The sequence below is a fragment of the Ursus maritimus genome, unplaced genomic scaffold (assembly GCF_017311325.1).
Source record: "Ursus maritimus isolate PB19 unplaced genomic scaffold, ASM1731132v1 scaffold_1, whole genome shotgun sequence".
Lineage (NCBI taxonomy): Eukaryota > Metazoa > Chordata > Mammalia > Carnivora > Ursidae > Ursus > Ursus maritimus.
The window spans coordinates 95,249,084-95,275,743 of NW_024423343.1; the positions used below are offsets into that span (position 1 = coordinate 95,249,084).

Below are 26,660 nucleotides of genomic sequence, written 5' to 3' on the forward strand. Positions count from 1 at the left end.
ACACACACACACACACACACACATTTATAAATATATAAAATATGTTTATTATATAAATAAATATATATTATATATATTTTATATATTATTATATATAAATACTATCTATATGTATATATATATATTTTTTAAGCGAAACTGAAGCCATGTCCTTTAACTGCCACTATCCATGGCCAACATCCCAAACCCTGTTTTAGAGTTAGAGGAAGTCAATCCTAGGATGACTGGTTTTTCTCAAGGTCACAAGACACAGAGAGAGCTATATTTAAAATCAACCTAGTGATTCTTAGTTTTGTTATTAATCAGTATTAATATATTTCTGACTTTTCTGACCTCCTATAATGAAAGTCTCTGATTATAGATTTATTGATTTCATGTACTCTAAAAGGTCAATTTTAAAGGAAGAGGACATAAACAGTGATTGGTAGTCAGTGCCTGGGATTTTGCTGAGAAGTAACACTTTGATAATAGAATTATCTGGTTTCTTCCCCCAGAGAGACCTGTAATGCTTAAGATGATTCTTTAGTCTGAGCCTTATCTATTATCGTCCCTTATTACTTTCATCTCTTTGACTAACTTCCTAATTCTGAGAGCTTGCCAAGTTTACCTTCTACATTACTTCTTTTCTTTCTTTTTCCTTTGTGTTAGGCATCAATCCTATTCAGTACTTCCAGTGCTGCTAATGAAATTGTGGTCCCTTGAGGATCTTCACTGTATTCTTCTTTATATCATTCTAAGATTTTTTTTTTACTTTGATTTTATTCCTTACAGTTTTATGCTGTGATCATATACAAAGCACATTGTCATATATCCCTTTTAGTTTCTAAACTGATTTTTTAACTATTTTTTTATTTGAAAAAATAATTTCTAATCTTGTACTAATAAATCCACATCAGTCACTGCCTTTCTCTGATTCCTCAAGATGATGTTTTATAGTTTTCATTTGTAAACATATTTCCCTCCATATCTTTGGAGGTAGAACTGTCTATTTAGACTCAGTGTTTATTCCTCTATATTTTGCTGATTTTCCAAGATCCACAGATATAGGACAGGTAGAGATACCTAGTTCCTGGGTCGCTTCTCAGCGTGTAAGCAGATGCCACTTAGTGAATTCTCACGGGAACTGATATGGTGTTTTTGTTTTTTCTCATGTCTTCATTTCTTGCCTCCCTGACACTCTGAAGAGCCCTGATGGAAGACAAATTACATTCCCTCTTAGGAAGGAAGGTTCTTCTTGCTTGAGCTCAAGCCTATAATTCTTTACTTGTAGGGGCTTCACTATCTTTCCCAACCCATCCTTTGTATACCAGGGTGTTTTCTGGAAGTTGATATTTTTAATGGGTGTTGTAAGAGTGATACTGTAGGGAGGAGAGAGTTAGAAGGTAAAGCACAGCATGTGGGATACTTGACATAGCACCTAAGCAACACCCACATGGCTGGTTGATACATCACTTGAGTTTACTTTTACTTCTTTACTTAACTTAACTTAACTTTACTTTACTTTACTTTACTTTACTTTACTTTACTCTTTACTTTACTTTATTTTTGAGGGGGGAGGAGGAGCAGAGAGAGAGAGAATCCTAAGAGGTTCCACGTGCCCAGGTGGAGCCCAACGCAGGGCTCAATCTCACAACCCTGAGATCATGGGGCACCTGGGTGGCTCAGTAGTTAAGTATCTGCCTTCGGTCCCAGGCATGATCCCAGTGTCCTGGGATCGAGCCCCGCATCAGGCTCCCTGCTCTCTGCTGGGAGCCTTCTTCTTCCTCTCCCACTCCCCCTGCTGGTGTTCCCTCTCGCTTATTGTCTCTCTCTCTGTCAAATAAATAAATAAAATCTTTAAAACAAAACAAAACAACAACACCAAAAAAACCAACCCTGAGATCATGACATGAGCTGAAATCAAGAGTCAGATGCTTAACCGACCCAGCCACCAGGGCATCCCCATCACAGGAACCAACAGTGGTGACAGACTGTACATTCTTCTTGATTTTTGGATGTTGTTGTTGCTTTTATTTTAGCCTATTTTTGGCAACAGCGTGGTGATCCAAATATTGTGGTTTTTAATCTAACTCCAGAGGTATTATGGGTGATAGAAATTTTTCCAAGTTTCCTGGAGACTTTTCTACTTTTCAGTATAGTATGATGCATACTAAATACGCCTATATTTGTTTCCATTAATAATTTGGTTGAATTTTGAGAGAGCCTATGGAAAGTACTGCCAACCAGGTGCCATTTAATATTGATAAACTTATGGCATTTTTTACTTTTTAAATTCTAAATGCCATTTTTTTTGTCTTGACTGATTTTAAAATCCTTCAAATTACCAAATATTTCTTATAATTTAAAGGGACCTAGGCTCAGTAAATCACAGAAACTTCAGTGAAGCACCATTGAAACAGCCTTTTCACTAGAAAGAAATTGGAATTATTAATACCAAGAACTAATGAACTTCTGTATGTTTCGTGAGATAGATGCTTGCCATTTCTTTGTTTTAAAGTTAACATGATAGTAAAATTATATATAATAACTAATAAAACTAGTTTTAATATTTATGAAAACAGAAGTTGATATTTGATAGATGTTCAAATAGAGGAAAAATAATAGTGATTATTCTAGGTTTTGGATTGAATTTTAAGATTCCCAAATGAAAACAATTTAGAAATCAAAGGTACCTTGTCTTAGCTCTGACTCCTTCTTGTGTGTAAGTTTGGAAAAAATTATGTAATCTCAGGGATATCACTTAGTTGGGGGTGATCAGTGAGCTCACCATACCTTTTCTTAGCCTTCACAGGAAATTAAGGTTGGTGATAAAAATTAGAAATTTCCATGAACTCCTTAAAGCATTGGTTTTCCATGTTTTTGTCACAAGATTTGTTCTGACAAAATCATATACATAGAAGGAGTCAGACACATATACACACATACACACAGAGAGAGAGAGAAAGAAAGAGAGGGAGGGAGGGAGGGAAAGAAGGAGGAAAAGAGATGATAGCTTCTCTGTATAAAGCCTAAACCAAGAACAGGAAGTCTGGAAAGTGCCATATTCCTCTTCTTTCTTCCTGGCAGCCTCTGGGGGGCTTTATGAAATTGCCGGGGCTTCAAGGAGCACAGGATGGAAATCAGAACACATAATACTTTTCTGAGATCGAAGGATATATTTATGCACTTCTGTTGATATGTAAAGCCCACAAAAATTAGGTTAAATATTATTTTATTTCTAGTAATCAGTTTTATTACAATGTATCCATCATCTTTTTCTAACTTATTATTTCTTTTAAACATTTGAAATAGTGTATTATATTTATTCTTAATTATCTTTTTTTGCAATATTTTAATTGAGTCACAAATTTGAATTGCTTTGGGTAAGAAAGATGAGAGGAAATATTAATTTGTAGAAAATCTGATTATCCCTAGATTAAAGTGTGATAATTACAAGCTTTTTATGGCCCAGTGGGTGAGAGATGTTTTAGGGCACTGTGGTTTTACTGAAGAGCTGAGTGTTCTCATGCACTTGTATAGATGTATGATGTGTACAATGGTCGATTCTCCTTTTAATTTAAAGTAATTCAAAGTATTTTCTTTGAGCAAGATTTGACATTATTATGGAATATTTATTATACTGGCAAACTGCCTTTATATGTTAACACATGGTAAGTTTATATCTCATTATTTCTTTGATTGCTATCTGGTCAAATAATACGATTTTTAAAAAATTTTACTTGATGAAAAGGGACTGTTTTCACTAATTATAGTAGTCACTTCAAATAAACATGGGATCTATATGTATTAACAGAGAGTTTTTGAGTTCGAGCTTTCGTTGAGATGGTTTCCTAAGAGTTGATTGCATACCAGATGACAATTTTTCCTAAAATAGCTGGAAATTCATATTTCAGTATACCTATTTCCAATGACAAATGATCGCACAACTATCCAGACAGTGTGACTTATCTTTGGCCTTATTAAACTAAAAGTGTAATCAAATAAATCGATAACATTGATGAAAAGAAAATGTTCTCAAAAATATTTAAAAGAACAAAATCAGTTTATAAACTAGTCTATATGATCACAATAAAACAGAAAATTGAAGTTTGGATTATTATGAACAAAAAGCATTTGCCTCAATTATAATCAATTAGTTTTTCTTTGCGTCTTTAAACAATTTCACATGAATAATTGCCTTAATTTTTCTCTGTAGTTTTGATTAAAGTGTACCTTTATTGACTGTCTGTCATGTGCCAACTTATGTTTTTGTTGGAAATAGAAAGAGGAATGAGGTATTCTACAGCTCAAGGATGAGATAGAGATGTGGGCAAATAATTCCAGTAGAATATTTGGGTATCGTGTCATATTAGAAATTTAAGGTAACAGGAGAAAGATTGACCTTCTGTTGTAAAGCCTTTACAAAAGAAAAATAGATGGGGCGCCTGGGTGGCACAACGGTTAAGCGTCTGCCTTCGGCTCAGGGCGTGATCCTGGCGTTATGGGATCGAGCCCCACATCAGGCTCCTCCGCTATAAGCCTGCTTCTTCCTCTCCCACTCCCCCTGCTTGTGTTCCCTCTCTCGCTGGCTGTCTCTATCTCTGTCAAATAAATAAATAAAATCTTAAAAAAAAAAAAATAGAACTTTTAAATGGGAGAAGATATTTGCTAATCATACACCTAATCAGGGCTTACAGTCCAAAATATATAAAGAACTTATACAACCCAACAAACACAACAAATGAACAAACAAAACAAAATATAAACAGTCTCATAGATGCAGGGGACAAACAGTTATTACTAGACTGGGGGCAGTTGGTGGGTGGACAAAATAGGTAAAAATGGTGAAGCAGTGTAAATTTCTAGTTATGCAGTAACTAAATCATGGAGACATAATGTCATAGGGATTATAGTCAACAGTATTATAAGAACTTGGTATAGTGGCGGATGGTAACGAGACTTACTGTGGGGATCATTTTGTAATGTATAAAAATGTCAATCACTATGACACACACCTAAACTAATGGGATATTGTATGTCAGTTATATTTCAATTTAAAAAAATGAAATCCTGATGCATGCTACAACATGAATGAACTTTAAATATCTTATACTAGGTGAAATGTCCACTCATAAAAGGACAAATACTGTATGAGTCCACTTATACGAAGTCCCTACTGTAGGCAAACTCATGGAGACAGAAGGTAGAAAGTTGTTAGCCTGGGGCTCAGAAGAGAAAAGGGTTGGGGAGTTATTGTTTAATGGGGACAGAGTTTTAGATTACAGTGATGAAACAGTTGTAGAGATTGATGGTGGTGATGGTTGCACAACAATGTGAACACATTTAATGCTACAAAACTGTATATTTAAAAATGGTTAAAATGGTAAATTTTACATTATGTGTACTTTAACACAATTTTTCTAAAAACGATAAAAGTATATAGCATTGTAGACATTGAATAAATAAATACTTTCTTAGATGAACAAAACAAAGCTTTCATAGGGTTTTCAGCAATGAATAGAAGTTGCTAAATGAGCAAGGATGGGATTAATAATAATAATTAATAATAACAGGTCAGAGGTTGAGGAAATAATAGTGTCTTTACATGTAGAGATGCATCCTGAATGCTTTTCGACTCAATATCTGAGAAATTTCTTGTTTCTTTCTTCTGTTGTTTAGTTTATGGACTGATTATTCTGCCCAAGCCAAATACAAAACAATAACAAAACCCACAATGTTATATTTGTGGTAATCCTTGTGAATCTATGTGTATCACATGTAAACATATTAAGAGAAAAAATGTATTAGGTCAAAGTTTTCTGACTTGATGAAGCAAAAACTTGGGTTTCAGATTTGTGTCTCTGGAGCTATGGAAGGAGCAGTTACGAGAAAAGTTGCTCTGATTCTCTGCTTCAACCAGAACAGTCTCACTTTAAACTGGTTTTAATACTGAGGTTTCTCATTTGGAGAAAAAAAGATTCTTTCGCAAAAAGTAAATGTCCAAGTAAGATACGTTTAACTGAAATCCCCTATCAAACATTTAGCCTTGTGGTCCTTTGTTTGTTTCATCTATTCTAGGTGACAGGGTACATGAGAGCTTATTTATAGAATTGGAAACATTAATTCCTTGAAATCTATATTTACTTATTTGAAGGTCATTTATTCTTGCTCTCTGGTGGTTTTAGAAATCAGAAAAAGACACACTAATTGATCGTATTAGAATGGAGTTAAGCCATGAAGAATTGGAAGTTTGATCTTGAAAACTGTAGTGCATGATGATTTTGAGAGAAAGAGAAAATAATTAAAGACAGGGAGAAAGGAGAATAAACATGGACCAGAAGCTGTAGTATGGTGTGCAAGAACTGGTGGGCTGGTCCTAATTCTACCCCTTGTTTAAATAAATAAATAAATAAATAAATAAATAAATAAATAAAATTAACATTGAAAAATTTAATATCTGGATTATGTAATTTGTAAAATGAGAAGATAGAATAAAACAAAGAGACACATTTAAACAATGATTATGTGTCTTGGAGCCCTTATCTGTCTCTGTCACCTACTACAAACGTTCATGCTCAGAAAACATAAGGTAAACCAAACTTTAGCCTGCATTAGAATTACCTGGAGCCTTGTTAAACCAGGGATTGCGGGGCTTCGTCCTCAGAGTTTGTGATTCATTGGGTCTAGGTTAGGCCTGAAAACGTGCATTTTTGACAAGTGCCAGATGATGTTGCTGGTCCCAGGAATACATTTAGAAAACCTCTAAGAACAGCAGATTGTATGAGTCTGAATTTTTGAAATTCTGTCTTCTTCACATAAGAAAACACAATAATGGCCATGCTTCTGCCTGAAAACTTGTGGTAGCCTTTGTTATTGAGCAAATTAAACTGATTTTGTTTCAGAAATTAAAATTTTAAAAGGTTTGCCCACGTGAGTATGACAGTATCCACTAGTTCTGTATTGACACAAGTGTTTCATTTACACAGCCCCTTTCTGTTAATATTTTCCACAAAAATTGAGCTGTATTTGATCAGTTGATGAGTTTATCCCATTTTCAAACTTTGTTTTCATAGTATGCCTGTCATGTATATTTTAAATTTTATATTTAGGTTCTCATGATGAAATATCAAGTTGAACTCTTGATACCCCTCAAATACTTTTCCTGTAATTTGAGTATCTTGCTGCCAGATGGCAGAAGTGATATCTTAAATAAACCTGCCTCATGAAAATACTTGCACACATCTTTTTAAGAAACAGCAAACCAAGGCTTTCCATTTAAATACATGAACGTGAAACATTTTATGAAACACAGTTTAAAGATGTTTGATTTTCAAACAAACTAATTTAAATGTACTCAGAGTTATATAATGCCTTTTTTTCCTGAGTGTTATTTTTAGTATAATTATTTGGGGATGGACCCAAGCTTACTAAGAATGCTGTGATCCTCACTGCAGAAGAAATGTACTAAAGGGACAATAATACAGATATTCAAAGATTTTAAGAAAGAACATTTGAAAAATGGTATAGATTTTTATTTAGCTATAGCTAGATAACTTTCCACAGAGGGAAGTTAGAGGGAACCCTATTTCATCCTAATATAAGAGAAAAAATAAACCTAAATAGAGTAGTAGAACATTAAATAATGTGTTGATACTTTCCATAAATGTCTTCAAATTGTGACAGAGTGGATGCTTATGAGAAATATTGTACAAGACGTTCTTGAATTGGACGAGTATTAGTTTGAATGCTGTTCTGATTTCTTTGTGGCTCTAACAATGACCCTATTATAATTTAAGCTAATTTTCCCCCAAATGCTTATTTTCTATGTAATTAACTAGTTTTTAAAGTCTTTTTAATATTCATGTAGTTAAGAGCATAAAATTCCTTGGGGTCTTGCATTCGAAAGATATTTTTTTCATTAATAGATGCAGTTTTGCTTTTCATATGGTTTAGACCATGGAACTATATTGGACAAATGCTCTTCTCAATTCTCAATGCTATTCTCATCATAGAAGGGAAAACAACTGAAAATAAGAAAGGCCTTAGAAAGAAAGAAGAAAAAGAGTGCATGTAAGATCTTTGGTTTTAAAAATTTGAAGGACCAATTTCTGGTGATGGTTCCGGAAAATTGCAGTTCTTTTTTGGCTGTTGCTTTAGCTTCTAGATGTCACTTAAGAACAGTGAATGAAAAGGTAATCATTACCCTTCAGAGGTAAAAGAAAATCTCTGCGGGTTTTATAGAACCTACTTGATTTCAATAAGTATTAAAAGGTTTTGTAATTTTGCAGTGTCCCACGTTCAGGGTGAAGCCAAGTTGATTCTACTCTGAGCTCAGCAGGATGAAACTTTTAGCAAGTATGAAACACTCTTAATTGGCCGACATTCTTTCAGTGGTATAACACACAGCCAGAGGCCATTACTTGTGATAACTGGCTATTGATTCAGCAACTGGACCAGAGAAAAAGGTTCTTAATGAATCCTGATCAGAGACCAGATTAGTTGACCAGCCCCTGGAGTTTATAATCTGGCATATGGAGTAAACATAAAGCCATCATTGATGTCAGAGTGATTTAAGCACTCTACCGAGTCACTCGGTACAGTGTGTGAAGAGTGAGTGCAGATTGGTGTCAGGTTTGTGTTGAATCCTAGCCCAGACCTTTACTGTAACCTCATGCCAATTATTTAATTTATGCTAAGCACTAGAAACTTAAGTGTAATGAAGCCATAATATCTGCCTGCTCTCAAGGAATTTATGACCAACGAAGTTGTTGATGTGGTCAAGTTACTGATATTGCAATATAAAATATATAGCATGGATTAATGTGATAGAGTTTGATGGTGCTATGGTAATGGTCATACAGTCAGCCATAGGAGGGCCTCCTATTTAGGGAGATCAGGAAGGTTCCCTGGAGTAAGGAAAAACTTAGCAAAAACCAGCAGGAAAAGTAGAAGTAATGACTCTTTAGTAAATATCGAGTGCTTGTCTATTTGTCGTTAAACATTCAGATAATAACAATATAAGTGAAGTAGTTTAGTGGGACAATCCAGTGAGATAGGCAATCTTATTCCACTTCCTTAAGATGAGAACATAGATGTTTAGGGAGGCTATATAAAATTATTGCAATGTTGCAGCTGAGCTGGGAGTCAAAACGAAGTGAATGCTATCAATCTCTGTGCAATACTGTGCAGGGTATTAGACAAATGGATTTGTAAGACTTCTCTATAGAGGTGATATTGAAGCTATGGAAATGGATTAGATGCTCCTTGATAATAGAATGAGGGGGATAGAGATCTGAGCATTATACCAGAGGGGAGCTTCTTCCCATAGGTTGTAAGAATAGGAAAGAAAAAGAAAAAAAAAAAAAAAAGCCAGAAAAATAAATGAAGAAACTAGAAATGGGAAGAATATTTCAAAATAGTATAGTCAGGAAGATAACATAAAATCATTATGGATTTAGCACTTTGAAAATCACTAATAGTCTTTGATGGAGGAAACACATTAGACTGTTTAGCATGAAGCCTGGAACAAGGCTTTAATGAGTGAGTGGTGAGAGAGGGAGTAAGTGGAGGGAGTTAAGCCCACTCTTGCTTAAAACAAATCAGGGAGCTATGGGTGGAGGCAGGAGCATGTAAAACAAATACTTTTTTGTCTCCTTGTTTGCATGGAGACTAGAGGCTTTTCCAGGGAATTTCCTTCTCTTTTAACTGTTACACATTTTGTCCTAAGTTTTGTGAGATTGGATGGGAATGGGGGTATTCTTTCCTAGAGTATGAATTGTGAACTGAAAAATACAATGTGCAAATTGTATATATGAACACCTAGAAGTATTTTGAGTTTTGTCCTCAGTTTTAGGAAAAGGTGTGATTTAATAGTATTTCCCTCAAGGGTTAGAAAGATTGGCATTTAGAATATTATCAAGGAGAGAGAGTCCACCACTTTTCTCTCTCTCTTTCTCTCCCTCTTTCTCTCTCTTTTTAGTTAGCTCTTCCAGCCTGGCATTCGGGACCTGAATTACACTAAAGAGATCTCATTTTTTCTAAAGGTCTCTTTCCAATGCCATGTTTGTGTTCAATTCACATTATTAGGTCTTTTCTCCCATCTAAATTGTTTTTTAGTGGAGAGAAGATATGCAGTGAAAGTATGGGTGATTTGCTGTCAAGCAGAGCATAGGCTGGAATAGTTTTTAATCTCACATTCACCTTCTGAATTCCCACCCATTCAATTATAATTTTAAAATAGGCTATTGGAAGTAAGGGAAGAAGTAAAGAAACTGAAGACAAAAAGTGTTGGGAAATCAGTAATCTAAGTTTTCATTTTAGAAAACTAGAAAAGAGCTAATTAAATACAAAGAGCAGAGGAAAAGAAATACAATGATTTAAAGCAAAAAAAAAATCAATGAAATTAAAACAGGAAATTAATAGAGAAAAAAAAAAAAACAACAAAAGCTAGTTCTTTGGAAAGATCTCAGTAAAATCAATATGCCTCTAGCCAGGCTAACTAAGAAAAAAAGAGAGAGGACAAATATTGCTAAGAACATAAATGAAAGACGGGAATCACTAGCTGTCCCATGAACATTAAGAGGATAACTTTATGTTTACAAACTTGGTAACCAGTTCCTGGATCAATTCCTTGAAAGACATAATCTGCAAAAACTCCCACAAGAAGAAATAGACAATAGGTCTATTCAACAGAAATTGCATTAATATTAATAACCTTCCAAAACAGAAAGCACCGGGCTCAGATGGTGAGTTCTATCAAATTTAAGAAGTTATACCTTTCTCTACAATTACTTTCAGAAGACAGAAGCAGAGGGAGTACTTTTTAATTCATTCTGTGAGGCTAGCATTATTACCCTAATACTAAACCCAGACAAAGATATTACAAGAAAAGAAAACTGCACACCAGCATTTCTCATGAGCATAGATGCTGAAATCCTCAACAAAATATTAGCAGGTCAAATGCAGCAGTGTATAAAAAGGATTATACATCATGATCAAGTCGAGTTTCTCCCAGGAATGCAAGGCTGGTTGAGTGTTCAAAAACCAGTTAATAACATCCAACACGTTAACAGGCTGAAAAAGAAAAAAGTACATGAGCATATCAAATAGTGCAGAAAAATCATTTGACAAAATCCAACCCATTGATGATGAAACTATCGGTAAACTAAGAACAGAGAAGAATTTCCTCCACTTGATATAGAATATGTGCAAAAATCCGTGTGCCTATCATTATACTTCATGGTAAGAAGCTAGAAGCTGTTCCACTAGAACGAAGCAAGGATGTTCCCTCGCACCACTCCTTTACAACATGATACTCATCCTACTGCAAGTCCTAGCTAATGCGGGAAGACCAAAAAAAAAACGTTACATAGATTAGGGAGAAAACCTGTCTTCACAAATATGATCATCTATAATTATGGCCAGAATGAACAATCTGCCTCTTTAGACAATCACACTGAATATTGAGTGGGATAAATAACATGCCAGTGAACAAACCTGGAAATCCTGTTTTGCTTAAGCTAGTTCAGACTGGGTTTCTGCCATTTGCAACTTTGCCAAGTTAGTCTAAGAATTGTTTTAATTTGTAGTCACTGTTTTTATGCTTATTTTGCCATAGCATTATCAATTGATATTTATCAAAAGCATATTTAATAATTTTATTTATAATTTGTGTTGCTTATGGAATAATGATTTTGAATATATTATGGTAGATTACTCATCTTTTATATTACTGCATTTGCTTATTGTATTAACCAGAAAAGGTTAAGATAATTTCCCTGCAATGCAGGGCTGCCTTACTGAAAGACTGCCTTACTTATTTTTTTTTTAAATATTAACCCCAAAAGAACAAATAGAGCATAAGAAACTTGACCAAATATGGAATATTTACCTAAAAATTAAATACATTAGAATCCAGCATCTTTATACCTACATATGCTTATGTTACATAAGGTGTGATATACATTTTGGTCAACAAAATTGCCAAAGACCAACAAATGAGCTGAAATTATATCCTAAGACTAACTTAACCATCTGGAGGAATTAAGGTTGGCCAAACAGACAAGATTGAATACTAAGATTCATTAAGTTTGTATTTTAAATATATGTTATACAATGGAAGAATTAATAGTTAGACAATTTTTGTACCTTATATTGATTACTCAAAATCTTCTAGGGAATTAATTGTATTGGGCAACCTTTGTTAAGGAGGCCAGAGTAATTGAAATACTATTAATTAAAAGGATAAAGTGAAAGTAGAACATTTTCCAAGTAAAAGTAGAAAATTGTGTCACAGTATAGAATCAGTTTTAAATATATTTTTACCTGTCAGCATATATATTTTTAGAGATTTATTTATTTGAGGGGGAGAGGGGGCAAGGGCAGAGGGAGAGGGAATCCTAAGAGGACTCCGCACCAAGTGCAGAGCCTGACGTGGGGTTTGATCCCACAACCCTGAGCCTGAGATCACTACCTAAGCTGAAACCAAAAGTCAGACGCTGTGGCACCCAGGTGCCCCTACCTATCAGTATTTATTGATTACAGGTTCAGTTATCAAAAAAAAAAATAGCTATAAGCTATGTGAGAATACTAAAATGTGATAGCCATAGGACATCCCCTTAAAAAGTTGCAAATACAGATATAGATCTTGCAAATATCTATGTTTTTATTTTCTTTGTATTATAAATAATTTCAGCCATACCAAATAGAAGAGTATAATGAAATTTCATCAGGTCCTGGGTCTCTGTGTTCTTATACATACACTACACCTTAGCCTGCCCACCTCTGTGCTAAGGGAGGCAGATTAGTTCAGCTGGGATTTTTAGCCTCCTCCACCTCTCCCACCTGGTTCTAGCAGTGGAAGGCTCTAGTGAGAGGTAGGAAGAATGGAACAAGAGGACCCTCAGAGGTTACTCCCCCCACACATACTTCTTGGCTTAAAACATCATGTAAAAATATTGCCTTATTTGCTTCATCAACTATTTTTTGCTTGTTTACATAATTATATCATAGACATCATGCTATTTAACCTTTAAATCCTTCAGTATGCATCTAGAAAAAATACATTGTCCTCATAACTAAACCATCATTATCACATCTAATCAATTTAACAATAATACAATAATACAATTTTAAAATGTTTTAAAATATTTCTAATTGTCCCAAAATGCCCTTTATGATTGATTTGTTTGAACCATGCTGCAGTGAAGAGCCCCACATTTTATCATAGCTCATGCAATATTTGCAGCATGTTTATACTAAAGTAATATTTTTTGTTTATCTAAATTTCAAATTTAGATGTTCTGTGTTTTTATTTGGTAAATCTAGTGATCATACTCACAGTCCACTTGGGTTTTATGCTTTTATCTGTCACAAATATTTGCCAACCCCTGGTTTAGTTGTCAGTAGTAAATATGAGGAGATGGTCGAGGTTTTACGGAGCATGCATTATAAGATTAGGGATGGTGATCAGGCAATAAACAATTAAATGAACAAGGTCTTGTTAAGTGCCATGAAGAAAGAAAAAGAAAAAGTGGTAGGATGGGGCCGGAGAACGGGAACTAATCATGCTCAGGGACAACTTGCCTGAGGCAGTGACATTGACCAGCCAGTGAAACCTGGGAAGCCCTCCCACATGGAGACACAGGAAGGAAATGTGTTAGGAAGAAGGGATTGGAGATGTACACTTGCGGAGGTGGGAACAAATGTAATTTTTCTTTTTTTTCTAAAGACTGTAGTAAGGTATTAAATTCTGGGGTATTGAGTAAACTAGGAGGGTATTTTGAAATAAAGTCACAGAGGTAGATAAGTTCCACACTCTTTAGAGGCTTTATGTTGTGGGATGACATTTGGATTCTACTCTGAGTTTGACAGGAAGCTCTCAAGTAGGAGGTTGACAGGAAATGATCTTCTCTGGAAGAAGATCAGTCAGGCAGCTGGAGATCATCAGCGGCCAAGGGCAGCTCGGGTCTTGGACTGGTTAGCAGGTAATTGTGGTAGATCAGTGGGGGATGGAAGTGGTTCTGACCAGGGTGATGGCAGTGGAGATAGAGAGGAGTGGATGCATTCCAGAAACTGCTTGGACAAGTACTTTGCGGCCCTCCAGGTTGATTCAGCCAGCTCTACTTCTTTCTTTATACTTCCAATAGGGTCATGAGTAAACTACCACTGTGGCATTTCAAATGCTGTGCTAGAATTCCTGATTTTGTCATTTTCTTCCCTCCGGAATATAAACCTCCTGAGGACAGGAAAAAAAAAAGGGGGGGGCTTTTCACATCATCGTGCTCATGTTCAGTGCTCAGTACATGTTGGGGAGAGGAATTATTTAATGGCATTTGCTTTACATTCCATAAATGTACATTCTCAAAAAACATGACTCTTGCAATTGTGTCAACTAAAAACTCAAAACATACATATGATATATAATATGGCTTTTATATATGACAAATATTGCTATATATGCAATATATATCATGTATAATATGTGAAATATTACAACATGCATCATACATATAACATGTTACATGTATGATTATGAGGAAATGTGTATGCTACAAATTATCAATTTGTCATATGTAATTATATGTAATATATATGTTATATGATACAATATTATGGTACTGTAGAAACTTTAAAGCCTATTTCTTTTTTTTTTTTTTTAAGATTTTATTTATTTATTTGACAGAGACAGACAGCCAGAGAGAGAGGGAACATAAGCAGGGGGAGTGGGAGAGGAAGAAGCAGGCTCCCAGTGGAGGAACCTGATGCGGGGCTCGATCCGGTAACGCCAGGATCATGCCCTGAGCCGAAGGCAGACACTTAATGACTGAGCCACCCAGGCGCCCCAAAAGCCTATTTCTCTTTTTAACCCTTGAAAATTAAGCTTAGAAGAATATGTTTGTAATCTCCCTGTGGTCATGGCAAAAGGAGTCAAATACACGTTTTCAACTTCTTGAAAGAAACCAGACGTAACTTCCTCAGTTTTCCTTCACCAAATCATAAAGCTGGTATCTGAATAATTCATCTTTTCTCCTTTGCTCCTTTTGCGATCAGAACTACTCCCAGAAGGTCTCCTGGGTGGCTCAGTGGTTAAGTAACCAAATCTTGATTTCAGCCCTGAATATGATCTCAGGGTCATGAGATCAAGCCCCTTGTCAGGCTCTGTACTCAGTGTAGGGTCTGCTTGAGATTCTCTCTCCCTCTCTCCCTCCCACTTCTTGCACTCAAGAAAGAAAGGAAGGAAGGAAGGAAGGAAGGAAGGAAGGAAGGAAGGAAGGAAGGAAAGAGAGAGAGAGAGAGAAAGAAAGGAAGGAAGAAAGGAAGAAAGGAAGGGGAAGGGGAAAGGAAGGGAAGGAAAAGGAAAGAAAAGAGAAGAGAAAAGAAAAGAAAAGGAAGGAAGAAAGAAAGATGGGAAGAAAGGAAGAAGGGAAGAAAGGAAGGAAGGGAAGGAAGCAAAAGAAAGGGAAAGAAAAAGAAAGGAAGGGAGGAAGGGAGGGAGGGAGGAAGGGAGGAAGGGAGGAAGGAAGGAAGGGAGGAAGGGAGGAAGGGAGGAAGTATATCTTAAAAAAAAAACAAACCCTACTTCCAGTAATGTCAGAAATGATTATAATCCTGTCAACTTAATGAAATCAGTTTTCAAATTGTTATCACAGCAGACCAAATGCACCCAACTGCAGTATTCCCTCTGCCTGCATTTAGGTACTCTTAAAATAATCACACACATGCACGCGTGTGCATACACTCATTCTGTAACATTCAGCTACATGGAGTTTACTATAGCTCACTTATGACAAGCTGTCTGACTTCTTGGCTCTTTTGAAAATGATGATTGATTAATCATTTATGTAATAATTTTCATTTTTGCTCGCCCTCTAGTACTCTGGCAGGGCATTGTTTTTATCGTGCAGATGTTCTATCCCCTTCGTCTCACATGTTCTTGACACTTGAAATTCAACAAATTTGTCATGAATAAGTAACTGATTTAAATTAAATAATAACCTTACTGAACCTAATGTTACAACGCCACGTGTGCTTATCTCTAGAACAGTGTCGCTGGGTGGGAAGACGAGAAGAGTCCTGGTTAGGGAAGCACCCAGGAGTTGTAACCCCCCACCACTAACAAATAGCACTCATGGTCTGGGGTAGCTCAACTTCTTGTGTGGGGATGAGGGGAATCCTTGAAAACACCAGTCACAGCAAAGCGATATTCAATATATAACTATTTCTCTTAGAGTCTCTGAGTGAATACTCCTTTGGTAAACATGTTTCCTTTCATAAAATGTGAGGCTCATAGCCTTACTCAATGAGGCTTCCCTGTAATTGATGAGTATTTCATTACTTAGTGTAACCCATTTGTTACAAAACGGCTCCTAATCTAACCTGAAACGAAGCTCTCATCACATCAAAGCTAAAGTACACACCTTAGTCGCCATGGGGGCAGTAAGGAGAATGTCAGAATTGTTACTATTTTCTTGTGATGGATAAAGGAGTTCTACATCCAGCAAGATTCTTTACTAAATCAGTTACTTATATTGTTACATGATTTTTGCTTCTTTAGTTCTTACTGAAGAGACTGAAAACTTAGAGATACTGAAGTACTATTTGTTTTAAGTTGCTTGAACAAAAAGCAGCCCTCGAGTTGAAATGGTTTGTGTCCCCGTAGATGCTCGTTGACCACACACAAACAACCAAGCTGAAGCACGATCATCCAAGGGAACAAAGCTAAGCTCAGATAATTCCCACAAGGGCTATTTTTAGTCACTAATAATTACATGTTAACCAACTGGTGTTTTCTGCTAAAGGGGAGATGACATTTCTGTTGATGATAAGTTGTATGTGTTCCGCAGCTGCATCGTCGTGGAAAACAGGCTCTAAGTTTCTTCGCCACGGGAATTAACTATCACATGATGTTGCTCTTTTTTGTCGTTGTTCTGTCTTTATGCCCTGATGTAAATAGAGGTACTGGCCGTTACTGAAATGATCTCTTTTTCTGTCTTTCATTCAGCATGCCAGTTTTCTTTAACCCTTAATTTTAATGTTGAGAAAGAAATGAAGTGTCTTAAAAAAAAAAAAAAAGCTTCTTAATGGTTGTATTTAACTCATGATGTAAACAACTTTTCTTTCTGAAGATGTCATACGATCACATGCTCCAATTTTACCCTATGTGTAAGGTGTATAGAGACACATTAAACCAAACACCAAAACTCTCTGGACCTCAGTAAAAATTGGAATCCAGCTGCCTCATTTTAGTAAGGAATATGAATTAGGAGAGATGAAATACTTTGTGTGAAATGCAGAGCTCCATCCCAGGATTATTGACTGCATCCCGGAGTTGTTGTCTATCTTCATAGTCGATATCATCTTATACTAGTTATCTTTTCCCTTACAAATAACCTGCACACAAAATATACTGCATTGTCTTTCTGACTGTCACTGTTTGAGATCCTTCTGTTGGTTTCATGAGGTCTCTTAGGCTAAAGCTTGTGGCATTGGAAGGAAAAGAAGAGTGAAGGGAAAGGAGAGTTGCTCAGGAGAGCTGATGGCTGTGCATTTTGGGCAGCACATGAGGATAGTAGATTGTTTTAGAACTTAGAGCGGAAATCAGCATTTACCTAATATGTGACTTATCGATGCCATTGTTTTTGATTAGTTTGCAATATTCAGAAAATATTTACTAATCTAGAGTCTTCCAAAGCGTGACCATACAACAGTGGAATAATGATTAACAACATGGACCTCTCCATTCATACATCTAAGTTTTCTAATGAATCCAGTTAATATAAAGACCTGGCTGCTGGACAGAGATCATACTGACACCTTACACGATGACACTGATCATGGAGCACGATCATATTTTGAGACCATTCTATCTCATGACAGCTAACGTAGGGTGTATTCAAAGTGCTGTAAGAACATTCAGGACAAATACTGGCATTGAAGGAAGAGATTTTGAAGTGGTATATGAGATAGCAAACAGTTTTGATGTCAGACAGGTCTACCTTTGAGACTTGGATCTTCATCCTAATAACTTCATGAGCGTCATCAGCTAACCTCTCTAAACTACGGTTTCCAAATCTATATATCGGGGGTAACAATATCTAATCCTTAAAGATGCAGTGAAATGTGTGTAATACACTGAATATGATGTTAGCACATATACATAATAAATAACCCTTTATCATAATTATAGATTAGTATTCATAAGGAGGTGGTCCAATGTTCATTTTCTTGAGCTGAGACCAAAAAGAAAATATTTATTTTTTTCTCCTCCTGGGACATCTGGGTGGCTCAGTCAGTTAAGCGTCTGACTCTTGATTTCAGCTCAGGTTATGATCTTGGGGTCATGAGATCAAGCCCCACATCAGGCTCCACGCTCAGCATGGAGTCTGCTTGGGATTCTCTTTCTCACTCTCCCTCCGTCTCTCTCTCTTTCTCTCTTATAAATAAATAAATAAATAAATAAATAAATAAATAAATAAATAAATAAAATCTTTAAAAATATTTTTTTTCTCCTCCAAATGAATGGGAGAAAAATATAAAGTGAGTTATAGGGGTGATAAATGAGGGAATCATAATATCTTTACAGTTAAGCCAGTTCACTTATTCGTTTCCCTTTTTTCAGTAAATAGATTTTAGTAAATTAAAGAGCTAGGTAATAAGATGATCTGTCAGTTAGGAGAATCTTAGTGTCATAACAGAAATGGTACTAACTTAGGCTACTAGGATGTGAGTTCTCCCAGTAAATGCTTGTATAATTTGGGACAAGTCAGCTATTTGTGTGCTCATCTTTACATATGAATAATAGAAATGGGTCCTCATGGTGTTTGAGGTCCCTTCTGGACACAAATTTCCATGGTTCTGTGAAAATATTCTCTACTTGCTGATATAATAATCCTTCTCCAATTAATTTAGTCTTGTGTTGCCAAATGGGAATTTAACACAAAGCCTCACGTTTTAATGCCATTTTATTTATTTATTTTTTTAAAAAGACAGTTATTCAGCATCATGATCAGACTATTACATTTAGCAATCAATACCATGTGTGCACAAAAATTTACACTAAAACCCTTTGTTGGAATGCTTTGCACTTTCCACAGAACAGAAACTAAGATAACCTGTTGTATAATTAGTCACATATATCATCCTCAAGTTTTTGCCCATACACATGAGTATTGTCCAAAACAAGTCTTGTTTGTAGCAGCGAGGCCCTGCCATCACTGTGTTTGGCTGAATTCACAAATCTGTTGTAACCTGTAGCTTCCCTGTCACTTCTCTGGCTCTTCTCTCCTGCTAAGCTTTGTTTCCTGGCAGTAATGAAAACCTTCTGCTACTGCCGTAGCTGCTGCTGTTGCTGGAACCGCCACAGCCAGCTCGGTTTCATGGTTTGGCAAAGTATTGGCCTCTACCACCATAGGGACCAGAGCACCTGCCTCTAAAATTTCCTCCTTTTGTGGGTCCAAAATTTGAAGATTGATTGTTGTAATTGCCAAAATCATTATAGCTTGTACCACCTCCAAAATTGTTTCCATCATTACCAAATCTGATATAGCCATCCCTGCTGCCACCATATCTACCACCACCTCAACTGCCACCAAAGCCTCCTCATCTGCTGAAGTTCCCTCCATGACCAAAGTCGTCATTCCCACCAAAACCACCTCCGTGACCACTGCCAAGGTTTCCAGAACCACCTTAACCTCTCTGGCTGGATGAAGCTCTAGCCATCTCTTGCTTAGGTAGGCTGGTCCTTACTTCATACTTGTGGCCAGTTACAGTATGGTATTCTTGAGTGACAGTCTTATCTACGTAGTCATGGTCATCAAATGTTATTATTATTTTTTTTAATAATGATTTTTTATTATATTATGTTAGTCACCATACAGTACATCCCCGGTTTTCGATGTAAGGCTCGATGATTCATTAGTTGTGTATAACACCCAGTGCACCATGCAATATGTGCCCTCCTTACTACCCATCACCGGCCTATCCCATTCCCCCACCCCCCTCTCCTCTGTAGCCCTCAGTTTGTTTCTCATAGTCCATAGTCTCTCATGTTTCATTCCCCCTTCTGTTTACCCCCCCTTTCTTTATCCCTTTCTTCCCCTACTGATCATTCTAGTTCTTATGTTCCATAGATGAGAGAAATCATATGATAGTTGTCTTTCTCTGATTGACTTATTTCACTTAGCATTATCTCCTCCAGTGCCGTCCATGGTCCATGTTGTAGCAAATGTTGAGAACTCGTTCTTTCTGATAGCTGAGTAATATTCCATTGTATATATGGACCACAACCTTAATCCAGTCATCTGTTGAGAGGGCATCTCGGCTCCTTCCACGATTTAGCTATTGTGGACGTTGCTGCTATGAACATTGGGGTCATATGGCCCTTCTCTTCACCAGTCTGTATCTTTGGGTAAACACCCAGTAGTGCAATGGCTGGATCATAGGGTAGCTCAATTTTTAACTTTTTAAGGGATCTCCACACTGTTTTCCAGAGTGGCTGTACCAACTTATTCCCACCAACAATGTAGGAGGGATCCCCTTTCTCCACATCCCTCTCCAACAATTGTTGTTTCTTGCCTTGTCTATTTTTGCCATTCTAACTGGTGTAAGGTGGTATCTCAGTGTGGTTTTGATTTGAATTTCCCTGATGGCTAATGATTTTGACATTTTTTCATGTGTCTGTTAGTTTGTATGTCTTCATTGGAAAAGTGTCTGTTCATATCTTCTGCCCATTTTTTGATTTATTTGTTTCTCGTGTATTGAGTTTGAGAAGTTCTTTGTAGATCTTGGATACCAGTCCTTTATCTGTAGTGTCATTTGCAATTATCTTCTCCCATTCGGTGGGCTGCCTCTTAGTTTTTCTGACTGTTTCCTTGGCTGTAGAGCTTTTTGATAACCGATGAAATCCACTGTAATTCATTTGTCTGCACTGCGCGGCAGGATGATTGAAAAATTGGCTGGCAGCGGGTTTGCTTTATGACGCCATCGTTTTGTGGTTCCTGTCTCATCTAGACATTTTGATGATTTTGTGGTCTGAGGTCATATTTCATCCTTTGCTTTTATTTTTGTATGGTGTGAGCATATGGAAGTGGCATTAGCTGTCTTTTCCGCCTGGATGTTTCTGCTATGTGCTCTTAATTTGCCCAAAGAGCTGAGGGGTCCATTTCTGGGCTCTCTTCATGCCGTGGTCTTGTGTCTGTTTTTGTGCCGGTACCAGTCTGTCTTTGTGATCACAGCTTTTGGCTGAAAATCCGGCATGTTATCCCACACTTTTATTTCACAAGTTCCTTGAGATCGGTGCTTTTCTGTTTCCATACAAATTTAAGGACTATTTGTTCCAGTTCTTTGAAAAATGTCATCGGTATTTTGATCGGCATAAGTGAAAGTGTAGATTGCTCTGGGTAGCATGGACATTTTAACTATGTTAATTCTTCCGATCCATGAGCATGGAATATTTTTCCATCTTTTATGTCTTCCTCAATGTCTTTTAAGAGTGATTTATAGTTTCTAGAATAAAGGTCCTTTGCGTCTTTGGTTAAGTTAATTCCAAGGTACGTATGGTTTTGGTGCTATTGTAAATGGGATGGATTCCTAATTTCTCTTTCTTCATTCTGTTATTCGTGTACAGAAATGCAACTGATTTCTGAGCATTGATTTTGTATCCGCCACGTACTGGAATGCTCATAACTTCTAATAGTTTGGGAGGGCTTCTTTTGGGTTTTCCATATAAGTAGCTCATGCATCTGAAGAGAACATTTTGACTTCTTCTTTGCCGATTTGAATACCTTTGATCCCTTTTGTCATCTGATTGCTGTTGCAAGGACTTCTAGTACTATGTTGAATAATAGTGGCGAGAGTGGGCATCCTTGTCGTGTTCCTGATCTTAAGGGAAAGGCTTCCAGCGAGAATAATATTTGCAGTAGGCTTTTCATAGATGGCTTTTATGAGATTGAGAAATGTACCTTCTATTCCTACACTCTGAAGGGTTTTAATCAGGAAAGGATGCTGTATTTTGTCAAATGCTTTTTCGGCATCGATTGAGAGGATCGCATATGGTCTTTTCTTGTTGATAGATGTGTATCACGCTGAGTGATTTGCGAATATTGAACCACGCTTGCATCCCAGGTATGAATCCCACTTGATCGTGATGGATAATCCTTTTAATGAACTGTTGGATTCTATTAGCAAGTATCTTGTTGAGGATTTTAAGGCTCCATATTAAGGGAAATCGGTCTGTAATTCTCCTTTTTGAGGGGGTCTTTGCCTGGTTTGGGGATCAAGGTAATATTGGCCTCATAGAATGAGTTTGGTAGCTTTCCTTCTCTTCTATTTTTTGAAATAGCTTTAGGAGAATAGGTATTATTTCTTCTTGAATGTTTGGTAGAATTCCAGGAAAACCGTCCGGGCCTGGAGTTTTGTTATTTGAAGGTTGTTTATCACTGACTCAATTTCTTCATAATTAATTGGCCTGTTTAAGAAATCAATTTCTTCCTGTTTCAATCTTGGTAATTTATAGGTTTCCAGGAAGGATTCCATCTCTTCCAGATTGCTTAGTTTATTGGCATATAGCTGTTGATAAAAATTTCTAATAATCCTTCCAATTTCAATGGTGTTCATTGTGACCTCTCCTTTTTCATTCATAATTTTAATAATCTGGGTCCTTTCTCTTTTCTTTTGGATAAGTCTTGCCAGTGGTCTGTCAATTTTATTGATTCTCTCCAAGAACCAGCTTCTAGTCCTGTTGATCTGCTCTACTGTACTTCTGGTTTCTGCTTGATTGATTTCAGCTCTGATTTTGGTCAACTGCTTCCTCGTGCGTTCATTAGGCCTGTCCCTCTGTTGCTGTTCCAGCTTCTTGAGGTGAGAATATAAAAACTGCATTTTAGATTTTTCTATTCTTTTATGAGGCTTGATGGCTATGTATTTCCCCCTTAGGACTGCCTTTGCAGTATCCCATAGGTTTTGGACTGTTGTATTTTCATTCTCATTGGTCTCCATAAATTGTTTAATTTGATTTTTGATTTCCTGGTTTATCGAGTCATTCCTGAGCAGGATGGTTCTTAGTCTCCGAGTGTTTGAGTTTCTTCCAAATTTTTCCATGTGGTTGAGTTCCAATTTCAGAGCGTTGTGGTCTGAGAATATGCAGGGGATAATTTCAATCTTTTGGTATCGGCTGAGACCTGTTTTGTGTCCCAGAACATGGTCTATTCTTGAGAATTTCCATGGGCATTAGAATAGAATGAGTATTCTTGGTTCTGGGGTGTAGTGTTCTATATATATCTATGAGGTCCAACTGTCGAGTATGGCATTCAAAGCCTTTGATTCTTTGCTAGTTTTTGCCAGGGTGTTCTGTCTATTTCTGAGAGTGGAGTGTTGAGGTCCCCTACTATTAATGTATTTTTATTTATATGTCTCTTTATTCTGGTTAAGAGTTGGCTTGTGTATCTTGTGCTCCCTGTTAGGGATATATATTTATAATTGTCATATCCACTTGTTGAATACTTCCTTTAAGAATAATATAGTGCCCTTCTGCATCTCTAACTATAGTCTGTAGTTTAAAATCCAGTTTATCTGATATGAGAATTGCTACCCCAGCTTTCTTTTGAGGTCCATTTGCATGAAAGATGGTACTCCATCCCCTTACTCTCAGTCTGAATGCATCTTTGGGTTCGAAATGAGTCTCTTGTAGACAGCAAATGGATGGGTCATTTCTTTTTATCCAATCTGCAACCCTGTGGCGTTTTAAGGGAGAATTTAAACCATTAATATTAAGACTGAGTACTGAGAGATACGCTTTTAATGCTGCCATGTTGTCAGTAAAGTCTTTGTTTGTATTGGCTGTGACTTTCTGTTCTGTATCACTCTTGGGGCCTTTTTACTTTTATAGAACCCCCCGTAATACCTCCTGTAGGGCTGGTTTCGTGGTTACAAAATTGGTTAGTGACTGTCGATTCTGAAATGTCTTTATTTCTCCATCAATTCTGAATGACAGCCTTGCTGGATAAAGGATCCTTGGCTGCATGTTTTTCTCTGAAAGAGCTTTAAAAATGCTCCCCCCAACCCTTTCTCTCATTCCAAGTCTGTGTAGACAGGTCTGACGTAATTCTGATGCCTTTGCCTTGGTACGTGAGAAATTTCTTTGCCCTGGCCGCTTTCAATACTGTATCCTTGGATCTAATATTTGCGAAATGCACTATGACGTGACGTGGCATAGGTTTGTCGTGGTTGAGCTTGGGAGGGGTCCTCTCTGCCTCTTGGACACGAATGTTTGTTTCCCTTGCTAGATTAGGGAAGTTTTCAGCTACAATTTGTTCAAATATCTCTTCTAGACCTCTGTTTTTCTCCACCCCCTCGGGGATGCCGATGATTCTAATATTGGATCATTTCGTTGAGTCAGTAATCTCCCGTAGCCAACATTCGTGGGCATGGATTTTTTTAAGACCATCTTCTATTTTCATTTTTTCCTCTATTAACCCATCCTCCAATTCACTAACCCTTTCCTCTGCTTCGGTGACCCTGGCCGTCAGAGCCTCTAGTTTTGCCTGCATTTGGCTCATAGAATTTTTAATTTCTGTCAAATTCGCTCTCATTTCCGCCCTTAGGGATTCTATATTCTCAGTAACATTTTCATACTTTTTTAAGTCTACTCATCATCTTGACCATTGTTACTCTGAATTCCACTTCTGATAATTTGGTTACATCCATATCCGTTATTTCTGTGGCAGAGGCCACAGACTCACTTCTTTCTTTGCTGGGGCGGGCTTCTCCTTCTTGTCATTCTGATGAGGAGAGGTTGCGGGGTTGTCCAGAGCCCAAATTATTGACTGGGTCCCAGGCCGTGCCCCTTGTTTTATAGGGATCTTAGAGATGTGGGCTTCTTCTTTAAAGATTTTATTTATTTACTTATCTGAGAGAGGGAGACAGACAGTCAGCAAGAACGGAACAGAAGCAGGGGAGTGAGAGAGGAAGAAGCAGGCTCCCAGCGGAGGGGCCCGATGAGGGACTCCTTTCCGGAGCTGGGATCACGCCTAAGCCAGAGACAGGCGCTCAGTGACTGTGCCACCCGAGCGCCCGGTTGTGGGCTTCTGATTTTTCAGCCTGCCTTCTGTGTTCTGGGGGAGGGGCCTGCCGCGCCGATACTCAGGCAACCCTGTTTGGTTAGAGTCTCCGTGTCCCCTGTGAGGGGGGATGGGGATGGGCACTCCCTGAGCCGGTATTTCCAGGCTTTTGTTCTCTGGCGGCTTTCCCTGGCGGCCGGCTATGCCTCTTCTGAGGGTCAGAGCAGCAGAGGCTGCATTGTCGCAGAACAGAGGGATTGCGGCCCGTTCTCCACTGATGTTCTGGCCACTTTAACTCTGTTACTGTTGGTGCTGCTCAACCCTGCAGCGTCCCGGGATGTGCACACCAACCCGGCGTCCCAGCCCTCACTTCCAGGGCTGGCGCGTCTCTGTCCTTTGTGTTTCTAATGCCACCAGCCACCGGCCGCATTCCGGAGTTTCATGAGAAGCCTGGTGGCGCGCACCCGGTTCAGGGTCTCAGTGTGCTGTTTCGCGGGTGCCAACCCTGAGTCCACCCGCTCCCCCGTGCAGGTGGCCCGCCAGCCGCCAGCCGCCCCGCGCGCGCTCCGGGAGCTCCCGGTCTCAGTCTGGATCCCGTGAGCACACCGGGATTCCGGTGTTCCGGGAGATGCCTGGTGGCGCGCGTTCACGGCTCACCGGTCTCAGTCCGCTCTCTCGCGGGTGCTCTCCGTGAGTCCGCCCGCTCCCCCGTGCAGGGGGCTGCCGCTTCCCGGCGCCCAAACGCCATGGTCATCAAATATTATAAAAGCAAACTCTTCTTGCCACTGCCTTGGTCAGTCATGATGTCAATCACTTCCATTTTCCCATACTGTTCAAAAAAAATATTTTTTTCAAATTTATTTATTTATTTGTTTGTTTATTTTTATTATGTTCAGTTAGCCACTGTATAGTACATCATTAGTTTTTGATGTGTTGTGATGAGCACATGAGAGTTTTTATATGCAACGAGTGAATCACTGAATACTTCGTCAAAATAATCTCTTAGATGATGTTCTTCAGTGTCTATTGCCACCAACAAAAATTTTTTTTCATGGTTAAGTGGGCAGCAGGTCTTTGAGAATCTTCTCTTGAGACATCCCTCTTTGGTTCCACAACTCTTCCATCCACCTTGTATGGCCTTGCATTCATGGCTGCATCCAACTTCTCCACAGTGGTGTACATGACAAACCCAAAGCCTCGGGGATGCTTGGTGTTTGGATCTCTCATTGCCACGTATTCTGTGAGGATTCCCGTTGCTCAGAATGGCTCCTCAGATGCTCATCTGTGGTTTCAAAGCTCAGACCTCCCATAAAGAGCTTCCGCAGCTGTTCAGGCTCTTTGGGAGACTCTTACTTAGACATGATGGCGGCAGGAGGGGAGACTTGAATATGCTTACTGGGACATGTCCACAGGCAGAGAGCTTAATGTCATTTTACATTATTTTGCTTTCTTCCCCCTCAAGCCTAGAGTTACTGGAAAGCTGTAGAGTCAGTAAAACCTACTGAGCCCCTCTAATCTTTGCTGATCTTTTGTTTCATAAGCTATGCTGTGTTTTACTGTCAATAACTAATTTCTTTTAAGGAGAGGCAGTCACTTTGATACTGTATTAATAGAAAAGTCAAAAAA

At 37.8% G+C, this 26,660-nt stretch overlaps 1 protein-coding gene and 1 pseudogene across 2 annotated transcripts in view; one reads left to right on the forward strand and one right to left on the reverse strand.

Moving 5' to 3' along the window:
• DPP10 (dipeptidyl peptidase like 10) overlaps positions 1-26,660 on the forward strand; it is a 618,096-nt gene that overhangs the window by 184,628 nt on the left and 406,808 nt on the right. The window lies entirely within an intron of this gene.
• LOC103658605 lies at positions 19,267-26,408 on the reverse strand (annotated as a pseudogene).